This window comes from Phocoena phocoena, chromosome 17 (assembly GCF_963924675.1).
Source record: "Phocoena phocoena chromosome 17, mPhoPho1.1, whole genome shotgun sequence".
Taxonomy (NCBI): domain Eukaryota; kingdom Metazoa; phylum Chordata; class Mammalia; order Artiodactyla; family Phocoenidae; genus Phocoena; species Phocoena phocoena.
In genome coordinates, this window is record NC_089235.1 from 45,275,459 (window position 1) to 45,289,479 (window position 14,021).

Sequence of the window (14,021 nt, forward strand, 5' to 3'; positions counted from 1 at the left end):
AAAATCTGACTAAAAGCGATTTCAACAAACAGGGTTTACATTTCTCCAAACACACAAAGGGTAGAAGTAGGCAGTTAATGATGTGGATTCATCAGCTCAGTGATGTGGTGCATGCTAATATCTCTGCAGTTCTCTTGGCCTTTCTTTATCCTAACAAGATGACGGCCCCCAAAGTCTGCTGTAGCTCCAGGCATTATACCACTTTTAAGGAAGGAAGAAAAGGAGAAGTGGGTCACAGTGACAATACTTTCCTCTTTTATCAGAAAAGCAAAAGCTTTCTCCACGTGACTGTGTCAAATGGACTTTCCTAGCTACGGAGGCTGAGAAAGTGAACATGTAATGACTGGAGATGGGCAAAAGGAGATGGGAAGGACCCACAGGTGGGTCAGCCAAACAACAGGTGCTGGAAGAGTGGATGGCTTGTAGTACTCGCACCTTCTTGATCTTCTCACAATGCATTTCTGAAGCCAAATAATGCTACACGACGTGCTTTTCTCAGTTCATGTGAGACACATGAGTAGGACTTCATGCTTTAGAGAAAAATAATGCTGAACTTTCCCATTTTGTCCTGCCATCAAGTAGTGACTTCCCCCAGCTCATCTTCCTCCCTATCTCAAACATTCAAATACTCATAATGAAATCCTACCTAAACTTCCTAAGAAAACACACCAAATTATCCATGAACATGGTGGAGGAAAGACTTCCTGGTTTCTGAAACATTTCACCTATTCCAGAGAAGAACTTTGAAAATCAGCTAGCAAAGGAATTTCTAGAAAGTAACAAATTTAAAAAAGACAATCACAAAATCCAAAAATTCTGAATGCCCAATATAAACTATTAAAAGAGATTTGAACATTAAAAAATAAAGCCAAATTCCCTTTTTATATTATGATAGATGATAAATCCACCTGGAATGGATCCAATGGTACTACAGCTTTCCCAATTATAGAAACTTCACATTTGGGGGATATTTTATAATACAAGGAAAGCATAGCATATTCCTGCTGAAAAAGAGCGAATGGCAGCCCAGCCTCCCCCCTGCACCTTACCCCTACCCCCAACTCACCCCAAGCTCTGAAACAAGGCAGTGAATTGTATTTAGCTGTAGCTTAAATAGGACTGGTTTACCTCTGATTCCAGCTATGTATTCGTCTGGGTACGCTGCTAGGTGAACTGGCTCAGTAATCCTGGGCTATGTTCAGGTACAATTAGGCACAATGTCTAGTAGAATTTTCCTCTGTGATATCTTATTATATTTAAGCAAGGGAATTAATTACAGGGCAGCACTTGCCTGATTGCATCTCTGAGTTACATTACTGCTAAAGACTGGACAAGGTGGTCACAATATCCTGGCTGAATTTGAAAGCATGCTTCCTGTTATGAGGCCTCTCCAGCTGAAGAGAAGAAAGAGTGTGTACAAAGAGAGAGAAAATTAAGTCCACATGGCGAGTTGCATGCAATGAAATTGCCTGCTAGAAAAGGGCTGCATACTCCCCAGATCAGATACGTCTAAGTTCTACCTCCAGGAAAATATCTTCAGAGGGAAAGACTCTTACTCTTTTATCAGTCTAGAATCCGCTATAGAAAGCCTATAGAGAGCTCTGGGAGTTCCCTGGCGGTCCAGTGGTTAAGACATTGTGCTTCCACTGCAGGGGGCACAGGTTCAATCCCTGGTTGGGGAACTAAGATCCCACATGCTGCGTGGTGAAGTCAATAAGTAAATAAATAGTCCAACGTCTAATTGTTTTTTAAAAAAATCCCATAAATATAGCTAATAAGATGGAATGAAGCACTGATACATGCTACCACATGAGTAAACCTTGAAAATGTCACACTTAATTGATAGAAGCCAGACACAAAAGGTCATACGATTCTATTTACATGAAATGTCCAGAATAGGCAAATCCATAGAGACAGAAAGTAGATTAGTGTTTACCAGGGCCTGGAGGAAATGGAGAATGAAGAGTAATTGCTAATAGGTACAGGGTTTCTTTTGGGGGTTATGGAAATGTTCTGGAATTAGAAAGCAGTAGTGACTATACTAAAAACCATGGAAGCATACACTTTAAAATGATGAATTGTATGTTACGTGACATATACCTCAATTTTTTTAAAAGCCCACTTATGGGAGGAAGTAATTGAAAAAAATAAATGATGAGGGACTCCCCTGGTGGCACAGTGGTTAAGAATCCACCTGCCAATGCAGCGGACATGGGTTTGAGCCCTGGTCCGGGAAGATCCCACATGCCGTGGAGCAACTAAGCCCATGCACCGCAACTACTGAGCCCACGAGCCACAACTACTGAGGCCCACGCACCTAGAGCCCGTGCTCCGCAACAAGAGAAGCCACCGCAATGAGAAGCCCGCGCACCTCAACGAAGAGTAACCCCCGCTCGCTGCAACTAGAGAAAGCCCGCGCACAGCAATGAAGACCCAAAGCAGCCATAAAAAAAAAAAAATAAATGAATAAATAAAATTTATCTTAAAAAATAAGGACTATACTAATGCACACATTAAGATGGAATAGTACATATTTTGGGATGTTGAACATTGTGGTAGAAAAAGCAGTGGGCTGAAAATCAGGAGCCTAGAAACTCTAAAGTCACTTAACTTCTCTGGGCCTCAATTTTCTGGTCCTCACACAGCATGCAGACAGCCCTGGCAGAGACCTTACTACCTTCGAGGTGTGTCTCAAAGTGGGATTGGCTTGACCCCGCCTTTCCAGAACCCAGTTCTTTGGGGTCAAGTGCTTTTGGAAGCCAAACAGCCTCCTTCCTTCTCTCACAACTTCTACCTCCTTCCCTCAAGTCAGTCCAATTCTGTGCCTCTGACCAGGGTAGCAAATCTGAGGCCAGAGTTCAGGCACAAGATCCATATACAAGTTTTTAAACATTTTGAATGACAGTGAGTCCCCTACATTTGAACCTTCCAGTTGTGAACTTTCAAAGATGCAAACGTGCGTTCCATCAACGTCAGCCCTGAGTGAAATTGCAGCCTGCCCTCCGTCTCCCATTGCTGAGGATCCTTCAGCTCTACCATCTCCCACCTCCTCTCCCTCCTCCAGTCAGTAACTCTTCTTGCCTGTTCACTCGATGCCAGCCCCGTAGGCCAGCTGTTGTACTGTACTTTTCAAGGTACCGTACTGTTAGATTAAAAATGTTTTATTTTTTGTGTTTGTTTTTTATGTATTATCTGTGTGAAAAGTATTACAAACCTATTACAGTACTGTACTATATAGCCAATTGTGTTAGTTGGGTACCCAGGCTAACTTTGTTGGACTTACAAACAATTTGGACTTACAAATTGGACTTACGAATGCACTCACAGAATGGAACTCGTTCGTATGTAGGGCACTTACTGTATTTATGTCTTTAATGTCTTTTAGCTATGTTCTGTAGTTTTCATTGTGCAAGTCTTTCACCTGCTTGGTTAAGTTAATTCCTAAATATTTTATTCTTTTTGATGTTATTTTAAATGAATTGTTTTAAATTGTTTATATGTTTCCTTTTCAGATTGTTCATGGTTCATGTACAGAAATGCAACTGATTTTTATGTGTTGATTTTGTATCCTGCTACTTTGCTAAATTCATTTATTAGTTACAACAATTTTTTTGTGTGGAATCCTTAGGGTTTTCTACATGTAAGATATCAACTGTGAACAGAGATCATTTTACTTCTTCCTTTCCATTTTGGATGCTTTTTACTACTTTTTCTTGCCTAATTGCTCTGGCTAGAACTTCCAGTACTATGTTGAATAGAAGTAGTGAAAGGGAACGTCCTTGCCTCGTCCCTGGTCTTAGAGGAAAATCTTTCATTTTACCAATAAGTATGATATTTGCTGTGGTTTTTTCATATATAGCTTGTATTATATCGAGGTAGTTTCTTTCTATTCCTAGTTTGTTGAAATGCAAGGATAATTCAAGATAAGGAAAAAAAACACATGATCGTCTCCACTGAGGCAGAAAAAAGCTGTTTACAAATTCAACACACTTTCATGATAAAAAGTACTTTGGAACTCTGGAGTCTGTTGAATTTTGCCAACCAAGATCATTAAAAAGCACTACTGTCTACTATTATCATTATTTTATAAATTTCTTTATTTCCTGCCACCAAAAAAATATGTCATTTGGGATGGGTATATTCTTATTCATTCATTCAACAGGTATTTATTGACTACCTACTATGCGCCAGGCACTGTGCTACATGCTAAGAATACAATGGCGAATGAATAAGATGGATATGATTTCTGCCCTCTTAGAACATCAATCTAGTGCAAAATATGAGCCTGTCTAAAAAGTCTCATAAAGCAAACAAATTTATAAGATATCAAGCCATTTAAGCGCCGTAATGGAAATAACCAAGTACAGAGAGTAGACTTAGCAATACACCATTGGTGGGGAAGCAAGTCAGTGAAAGGAATGAGGAATGGAGTTGGTGGATACACAAGCATCTCTTATTATGTTTTGTGCTCTTCCATATGTTTCAAATATTTCACGGTTAGGTAAACTTTAAACAATTAAAGTAAAATAAAGAGGTATTCTATACCTCTTTATTTTTGCCTTTTTCTTTTTAATCCCAAACTCAAATTATGCAACACTTTAGAAATCTATTGTGTGAGAGTTGCTTTCCAGCTCTACACACACATCAGAATCACCTGGACCCTAAAAATACAGATTCCCCTAAACTTATCGTGGTCATCATTTCATGATGGATGTGAGTCAAATAATTATACTGTACACCTTAAGCGTATACAGTGATGTATGTAAATTTTATCTCAATAAAACTGGAAGAAAAAAAGACTATAACTCATAGACAATTTAAAAACACACACACACACACACACACACAAATAGATTCCACAGATTTCCATCTCCAGAGATTCAGATTCAGTAGGATTGGGGAAGGGCTCAGGAATCTGTTTCTAATAAACACCCTGATGATTCTGATGCACACGTAGGATTCTTATTTGGGAATCACTGACGCAAAGCAAGGAGTATTGGTTGTGTGCCTAGAAAGAGTTGTGTGCCTAGAAAGATGCATGTATTTTCAAAAGAACTTGCTATTTAAGAGTAGACAGAAAGACAATTTTTGTAAAGAAAAGAACTCTTTGTAACATGAATAAAAGCTAATCAGTTCTATGCATCCAAGTATGTATACATTGTATTTCCTTCAAAGAGGGCACATGTATAAAGAAGTTGTCTAGGAGCATTTTTTCAACAGAGAAAGTTGGCCCCTTCTGCCTATCTATTATTTTCATCTTAAACACCAGTTTGGATGTGCTAAAGTAAAGCTTTAGTTAGTAACTTTGGTTAGGTCACAAGCTCATCTCTGGATGTATCAATGAGCTATGTTTTTTCTCTGGCCATGACCAGCCCATGTGCCCTACAGAGACCAACCCCTTGTAAAGCCTCTCTCTGATGGTGCTGTCATAGCATCCTGTCTGCTGGGTCTTTTAGGTATTACCTCTCTGGGCTCCAACAATACTCACCCTCTTCTCCCACCCCCATCCCCTCTGCCCAAGCAGGAGACCCCTAGAGAAGCTTCCAAAGGACTTTGTCAACGTTTGGCAGATAAAGATGATAAATGTCAGCCAGGACTACAACATCTCCTATAAACTCAAACTTTAAATCATTGTGCTATTTCAACACTGTCGCTTGCTGTGGGTTTTTTGTTTTTGTTTTTTTTTCTGATTAGTGTTTTTCCATTGCATTTTCTTCCCTCTTCCTTGTGTGTAACCAGGAAGCTGAGCAGGGCAGCCTGTGAGGAAGGCTGGCCTCCTGCTTGAGTGCGCTTGGTGAGGAAAGCCCTGTTCCCAAATTTCTGAGTGCTTTGGGGCCCCTAAAGGATAACCCATCTGAGAATAACTTCCAGGTAACTGAGCTAGCAGATGCTGCCTAGCTCAGGAAAGAAGGCTGCCCTGGGCTTTGTCACTTTGTTGAGAGGCAGCTGTACATTTGCTGGCCCTTCCTGTCTGGTGCAGGAGGGAAGGAAGGAACAACAACTGTTCTCTTTCCTTCCAACTGCATTGAAAACCATGACACACGGGGCTTTCTCCCAAGGTCCAGAGTGACTCAATTTCAGGTGTCAAACATATTTCCCAATGCTGCCCATTAATTTTAATGAGTTAGACAAATGATGATGCAGAGAAGAATAATTTTCTAATCAATAAAATTGATTAGCAATGTAATGGTCTAGACTATAATGTAGGTGTTTATCAATTAGCTCCTGAAGTGAGCCAGGATCACTAATGGCGTTTGATATAATGCTGGAGCAGACACACCTGGATTTGATGCTTTCCAGTTGGGCCTCTTACCCATGTATACTTGAGAATTTTCTGAACTTTTCTGAGCTTCAATGTCTTTATCTATCAATATAAAATGGAAATAATATTACCTGCCTTTTAAATTTGCTATAAAGATTAAATCAAACATTATATAAAAGCACCTAACATGGAGTCTGGCACCTATTGGGTATTCAATATATAATAACACACATACGATACCTGTAGACTTAGCGCTATATATATATATCACTTTATTTAATCTACTCAAAAACTCTGTGAGGCAGGTAGTGTTATGATCCCCCACTTTACAGATGAGAAAACGAAGGCACAAAGAAGTTAAAGAAGCTTGCCCGAAGTTGGCAGCCCTAAGTGGTGGTCAGAACTTGAACCCAAGCTGTCTGGCCTGGGACTTTGTGCTTTCTACGATTTACACCAGTGCTCTTGTAATACATGCTTTCTTTCTAATCTTCACCCCTGTTCAAGTGACTACAAAATGCAAATTTTTAGGCCCTTTCAGGATACAAAAAGGAGATGCTGGCTTAGGGAGCATGGCTTTTCTCTCACATTATCTATGAACCCAATAATATGTCACAGAGTCTCTTGGCTAGAACAGGGACACCAAGAACTAGCGGTTATCTTGTTAAGTCACATGGCCAAGGTCAAGAAGATGCATTTTCCTGTTCTGGGGCTACAGACTGCTCATTTACCTTCCCCTTCCCCTCCTCCATCTCTATTTCAGGCAGTCATCTTGCAAAAACATATTCTTTAGTCATGAAAGATATATGATTGGAGTGCGTGGATGAATGCATTCAGATTCATCACTGCTAGAAACATCTTTATGGGAAGAGAACACCATTGTTATAGAAAAAAATGGGCTTCCCTTTCACAACTCCCCAACTCTGCTCACAAAGAGGGATTTCAGAAAAATCTCTTCCTTCCACACTGTCTTCTGGTTCCCTGTGTGTGTGTCTGTGTGTGTGTTTCTGTGCCTACCCTTCTATCCTAACTTTTGTTTAAGGGATTTGGCATTTATGTGTATGATTTATGAATTACTAAAGAAAACTCTGGCACTTCTTCCAGGGCTACTTAATAACTATTAGAATCAAGTGGTGTTAAAACAAGAAAGGATTTAGGAATTCAAAGATAGCACATCTGAGTATCCTGGCCTGTTTCCAAAATTATGTCTCATGCAAACTTCCTCTCTCATAAAGTATCATTATAGCATATTATCCTAATAAACATCCACTCTGGGAAGGGCGCTGAAACAAGGCATGCCAAAATTTGGCAAGGCTGAATCTTTATCAGGCAACTATAAACTTCTAAAATTTTATTGTGAAAAATAATCCCACAGCCTGTGTAAAATAATAACGAACATGCAGTCCTCATAACAACTGGTTAATGTCTAAGCATTTTGAGATTTTGAGTGTTGCATGGAAAGGAAAGTGAGTCTAATGGAAAATTCTGATTAATGCCAATTTTGAGTCTAATAAAGTTCCTTTGTTAGCTGCCTAAATTATTAAAACTTACCCTATGAGCCCTTGTTTTTGAAAAAAAATTTTCTTCCTATTTACACTCATACAAGGACATCTTAAAAATGCTGACTCTTAACCTCCGCTTCTCAAAGTCTTTTAACCCGTCAAGTCTTGGTTTTCTAGGCTGTGTTGCTGTGCCTGTCCTAACTCACTGTTGGCTTTTTAAGTTGTATCATGGGAGGCTTTACTCTTCACCATTATGGTGGGACTGGTGTTTATAAGTGCTCAAACCCATCTTCTCTGATATTATTGGGAATGATTCCATTGCTTCAAAACACTTTTGCTGAGGCTAAGAAAGTTTTCTAGGAAATTCAATAAACAGTCTAGGTATGAGAGCTTGAGCTCTCTAGAGAGAAAACTCTATGCTGGTTATGGCATTACAGCCATATCACACTCAACATACACACATTTTTTTTTTCCTACTGTAAGAGTAATACCTATTTTGGGACCTCCCCGGTGGTCCAGGGGCTAAGACTCCACGCTCCCAATGCAGGGGGCCTGGGTTCGATCCCTGGTCTGGGAGCTAGATCCTTCATGCTGCAACTAAGATTTCCCATGCCACAACGAAAGATCCCGCATGCCGCAACTGAGACCTGGCGCAGCCAAATAAATAAATAAATACTGAAACAAAAAGACTAATACTGTTTTTTGTAGACATTTTGGAAAATACGAGGATGGAGGAAGAAAACAAATCATATAGATTTTTACCATCCTGAGAAAGACAGTTATTGATCGGGGAATTTCCTTCCAGTCTTAACACATTTATTATAACCAAATATGGATCATACTGTAGACATTGCTGGGTAGCCAGATTACACAATATTTAAAGGATGCTGCTCTGGGTGACTAAAACTCATCTTTAGTAGACATAATACAGATGTGGTGTGGCACTAGCTGGGGCGCTCCATCCTTGGGAGTTTGGACAAAGGGAAGGGAAAGCTTAAGTATCCAGTCAAGGGCTTTAACTCCAGTCTAAACAAGAGCTTCCCTGGGTGACTTCACAGCGGTAGTATAAACCAAGCTCCCTGACAATGATTTTGAGGCTACTGCCAAAAAGGACAGGAGCTGACCTAACAAAGCATACAGAACTCCTGGGTATATATAATGACAAACATTTTAGCTAATACTGATCCATTGGAAGGTCAGATTCCTTCCTGCCAGATGCTCAGATGAAGGCTATTCAGAGAGCCACAGCGAATCATTCAACACAGAGGGCTGTGTTGAGAAAAATGAAAGGCTATGTGGTTTGGAACTTGTCTATAAAATGCACGTTGTTGGACAATGGTTTCTCCCCATAGTCTACAGAAGTAAATTTGTACAAAGAAGTGGCTGGACTAATTTATTAGGTGCAAGATTGGAAACCAGAAGCTCCAATCAGGCCTCTGCTGCTGACGTAGTATTCAGTTCTCACATCGTCATTTCTCAGTCTCTTTTCCCAGAGAAACTTTCAGGGTTGACAAAGTGATCAATTGTGGTGGCTTGGCTTTGGGAGGGTGAAGTTTTGGGGTTTGGTCTCTTATTGCATGAGTTCCTCAAGGCTATTTCCAGATGGCGTGTGGTTTTGCACTAACACAGGATGAAGTTCACAACAGAGGATTATGGAGGTGGCTTTGGCCAAGGCATAAGTCATAAGACTGTGAAGGTTCAGCTCAGCAATGCTCAGCTTTCTGGAACCTTTCTCTGAGAAATGTGTTATCTCAGAGATGAAGTGTGTGGACAAAAAGGCCTTCATAGCACCAGCCCCAAAGCAGTTCCTATAAGCAAGGGAGAGGGATTCTCTGCAGCCCTGCCAATTCCTGCAGATACTTGCCAGTAGAGACCTCAGATTCTCCTTTTCCATGAGGGCATGAAGCAATGCCCACAAATGAGCAAGGAAAAGCATCTGCTCTGAGCCAGTGTTTCAATCTGTTACAGAGGATGGAAAATGTGCTTGAGGCTTGGAGTTGGGGAAATGTGTTTTTGTTCACTCAGCTCCCATTATAACCACATCTGTTATCAGTAGGGCGGGCTGGGTTAGTATTAATAGCATGACTTTCTCAAGCCTGGAGTTCTCCTCTGTGATGTTTTGGCTGAGAGCATTAAACAGAGAAGGCTGAGAAAAGCCACCTCACTGTGCTGGGGAAATTGCCCCTTGAATCCTTCTGGAAGACCTGACTCTGGGCCTAAGCTAATTTATATTTTCTCCATTTAACAACCTAATCTAAAAGTGAATCAGAATAAAGAGCTGCTCTGTCTTTTGTTTCTGGCTTCTCAGACATGCTACCAAGTTTGGTCAGTTCAAAATATCCCAATTTTCCCCATTCTCTCTCCACAGATGGGCTTAAGTTTTCTCTGACATTTTCTCAACTAGTATTCTGTGGCCAAATGGTTGGCAATAATAGGATTATCCAGTGTCAGAGCTGGAAATGACTTCAGGGATCCTCCAGACCAGTAGCTCTCAGACTCTACTCTTTGGAGGATATGACTCTTGGATCACCAGGGGAGGGGAAGATGAAAAGGAACCAAGAATGCACCCCAACACACAACACACATATAACACACACACACACACACACACACACACACCCCTCCACTGACAGCCATCTTCCAAATAATACTCTATTTGAAAAAAGAGTGATATGGCTAAAGATTGAAACCCCCAGTAAATTCTACCCCCTAGTTTTACTGGTTAAGAAATAAATTCCAGAACTTACCTGGTGGTCCAGTGGTTAAGAATCCACCTTCCAATGCTGGGGATGTGGGTTTGATCCCTGCTTGGGGAACTAAGATCTCACATGCCATAGGGCAACTAAGCCTGTGCGCCACAACTACTGAGCCCATGTGCCACAACTAGAGAGCCCACACACCACAACAAAGAGCCTGCACACTGCAATGAAGATCCCACGTGCTGCAACTAAGACCCAACACAGCCAAATAAATAAATAAATTAATTTTTTTTAAAAAAGAAAGAAATTCCTAGGGAAGTTAATTGACTTACCTAATTGGTTACTTTGTGACAAAGCCAAGATTAGAACGTAAGTGTTCTTACTGGCTTTCATTCTTTTACTCATTTGTTCATTAATTCATTCACAAATGTTTTCTGTTCTAGGCATTGGACTAATTGCTATACCCAAAAAGACTTATTAAACAATTTAAATGTCACATGTACTTGAAAAAAATTATTTTCCATGAATTTGAGCACTAGGTTACATAATAACTTATCTTTCAGTGACTTAGTTAAACTAAGTCTTTCCTCATTAAATATCACATTTCTTCTGACTGCCCTGATGAATTTGTGGTAAAGTCATATTACCATTTAAAATATGTGGAATATATTAACATTTGCAAATTCGGTTCATTTTAAAAGCATCTTTGTAGTTTATGTTAGTGGGGTCATAGTTGGCATATATTCAACTATATAATACACTCTGTATTAGGTTTCTTTCAATGAAGGCAAGATTTGCAAAATGAACCATTTTTCATGAATATACTTTGTATAGTCATAATATGCTCTGTATAGCTTGGTCAGTACACTAACCACATTATTTTACAATTATCTATTTATGTGTTTGTTTCTCCCCAGCAGAATATGAGCTGCCTGGGGGCATTACAGCATTCTAAGCCATTTGCCCTTGCAAACGGATAAACAGAAAAGCCATCTGATAGATCATGTCTCTCTCTGATAGATCATGTCTCTCCAGGTCATTAGATATCCTGAAAGCCTTTTCTACCTGTAATGGTATGTGATAATGAAGTTTATTGCTGAGATTCAGCCACACTCTTTGTACTAGTCTACATAACAAAGTACCACTGGCTGGGTGGCCTACACAGTAGACATTTATTTTCTCATAGTTGTAAGAAAAGACTAGAATTCCATGATCAAGGTGCCAGAAAATTCGGTTTCTGGTGAGAACTCCCTTCCTGGCTTTAGACAGTTACTTTCTTGCTGTGTACTGGTGGTAGGGATGGGTGTCGGTGGGAGGCAGCTCTCTGGTGTCTCTTCTTAAAAGGACACTAATACTATCAGATGATGGCCCACCCTTAGACCTCATTTAACTCCTTATGACCTCATTTAACTTTCATTACTTCCTTAGGGGTCCATCTCTAAATACAGCCACTTGGGGGTCAGGGCTTCAACATATGAATTTGGAGGGGACATAGAAATTCCATCCATAACCTTCTTAAACTGTCTCATGTGTTGCCTCAAATATGACAAATTGGGAAGTAATTGGGAAGAGGGGCCAGAGAGTGAAGCTTCTCAACTCTAGGAAGCAGCTGATGATAGTAGTTTGATGGCACTGATGTTTGAAAGGGGGAGACCTGCCTCCCCGCACTGCTACAGTCTTGCCCCTGCCTTCTCTCTCTCCAGGCCTTCATAAGCCCTGCAGAACTCAAAGAGCACTGCCCAGTGCACAATCTAATTTCAAGTGAGTGGAGAGTATGCACTGTTTGCCTTCCCCGTATACATTTCCCCTTCTTCAGCAGCAACTCTTAGGTCCCCTGATAGCCTTCCCTTGGCCCGTGGGTCTGGGTGGATGTGTGACTCCAGCTCTGAGGCCAGCAGCTGGTCCCAGTCCCTGCCGATCAGGGTATCTCATTTCCTTGGCCACAAAGATTGTTAGTAGTCGACCTGTGACCTAAGCTGATCTAATTGGAATGACTCTGAAAAGCTTTTGGAAAAACATCTTTTTACCAACTCTGAACCTTAAGAATATCAGTCTGGAGAATTCCCTGGTGGCTCAGTGGTTAAGAATACGCCTGCCAATGCAGTGGACATGGGTTCGAGCCCTGGTCCGGGAAGATCCCACATGCTGCAGGGCAACTAAGCCCGTGCACCACAACTACTGAGCCTGTGCGCCACAACTAATGAAGCCCGCGCGCCTAGAGCCTGTGCTCCACAACAAGAGAAGCCACCGCAATGAGAAGCCCATGCACCACAACGAAGAGTAGCCCCCGCTCGCCCCAACGAGAGAAAGCCCACGCGCAGCAACGAAAACCCAATGCAGCCAAAAGTAAGTAAATAAATAAATTTATTAAGAAAAAAAATAAAAACAGAATATGAGTCTGGAAAACCACAGCTATCTTGTCTCCACAAGGTCAAACCTTTATCCGAGAATGTAGTCAACCTGGGGGAGGCTGACCTGGACAGCGGAAAAAGAGCAAGTCATGTTTTTGGTGACGTCATTTAGGCCCCCTGTGTCAGGCTATGCCAAAGCCAACCCAGCCCTTGGACGCCTCAGTTTGCAAAGTCAGTAAGTTTCAGACTTCTATTGTTGGCGTTGCATGACTTGTAACTGGGGGCGCCAGATAAAATATAGAACATCCACTTAAACTTGAAATAATAAACAAAAGACAATTTTAAATTTATGAGCATGTTCCAAATTTTGCATGGGACATACTTATACTAAAAAGTTATTTGTTGTTTATCTGAAACTGACATTTAACTGGACAGCCTGTATTCTTGTTTGCTAAATCTGGCAATCCTACTTGTAACTAAAATGCATTAGTGATGGATGGTGAAACACTGCGTTCACAGAGAGGATCTGAAACGTCTGTTGTTTTGGTGAATGGGCGATAGGCGTCCCTGGCTGGGCCTAGATGTTACAGATAAAGTCTGAGGATGCTGCTACCAATCCTGTTTCCAAAACAGGTGTCACATGTTGGTGTTAACAGGGCTGACACGGGTGGGTGAGTGGCAAGAAGACAGGGGTCTGAGCTGAGCCAAAGATCATCAACCATCAGGAAAGCCCAGACCTAGACATAAGCAGGAATAAGGAAATGCAGTTGAGACACATCAAAAACACATGTGGTTCGCTTTGTATTCAACAGTACAGGCAAGGAAGGGGGAAAGGGAGGAAGAAGAGAAAGAGAAAGAAAATAACAATCGAAATAATGTGGATGCTGAGGGTGGTCCCGAAGAGAGTTTAGGGGGTGACTGAGTGACCAAGCCCCTCAGCTGGCCTCTCACAGTGCCAGCATCTCCCCACTGAGTGTCATTCAAGGGTCTCCACTCTGACAGGACTGATGGCCAAGATGTTTAACAGCTGGGACTCCAGACTGGTGTGTACTTGCTGATTGTCAGCTCTGCTCTGTTTGAGCAATTTCCCCTTGAAACACTGACGTTAGCCCTTAACTTGTGCATAAGCGGTCACCCTTCAGAAGGTGAGAAATGAAGCTAGCAAGCAGAACCCAGGCACCTACAATTACCAGAGGTCATAGAACACACA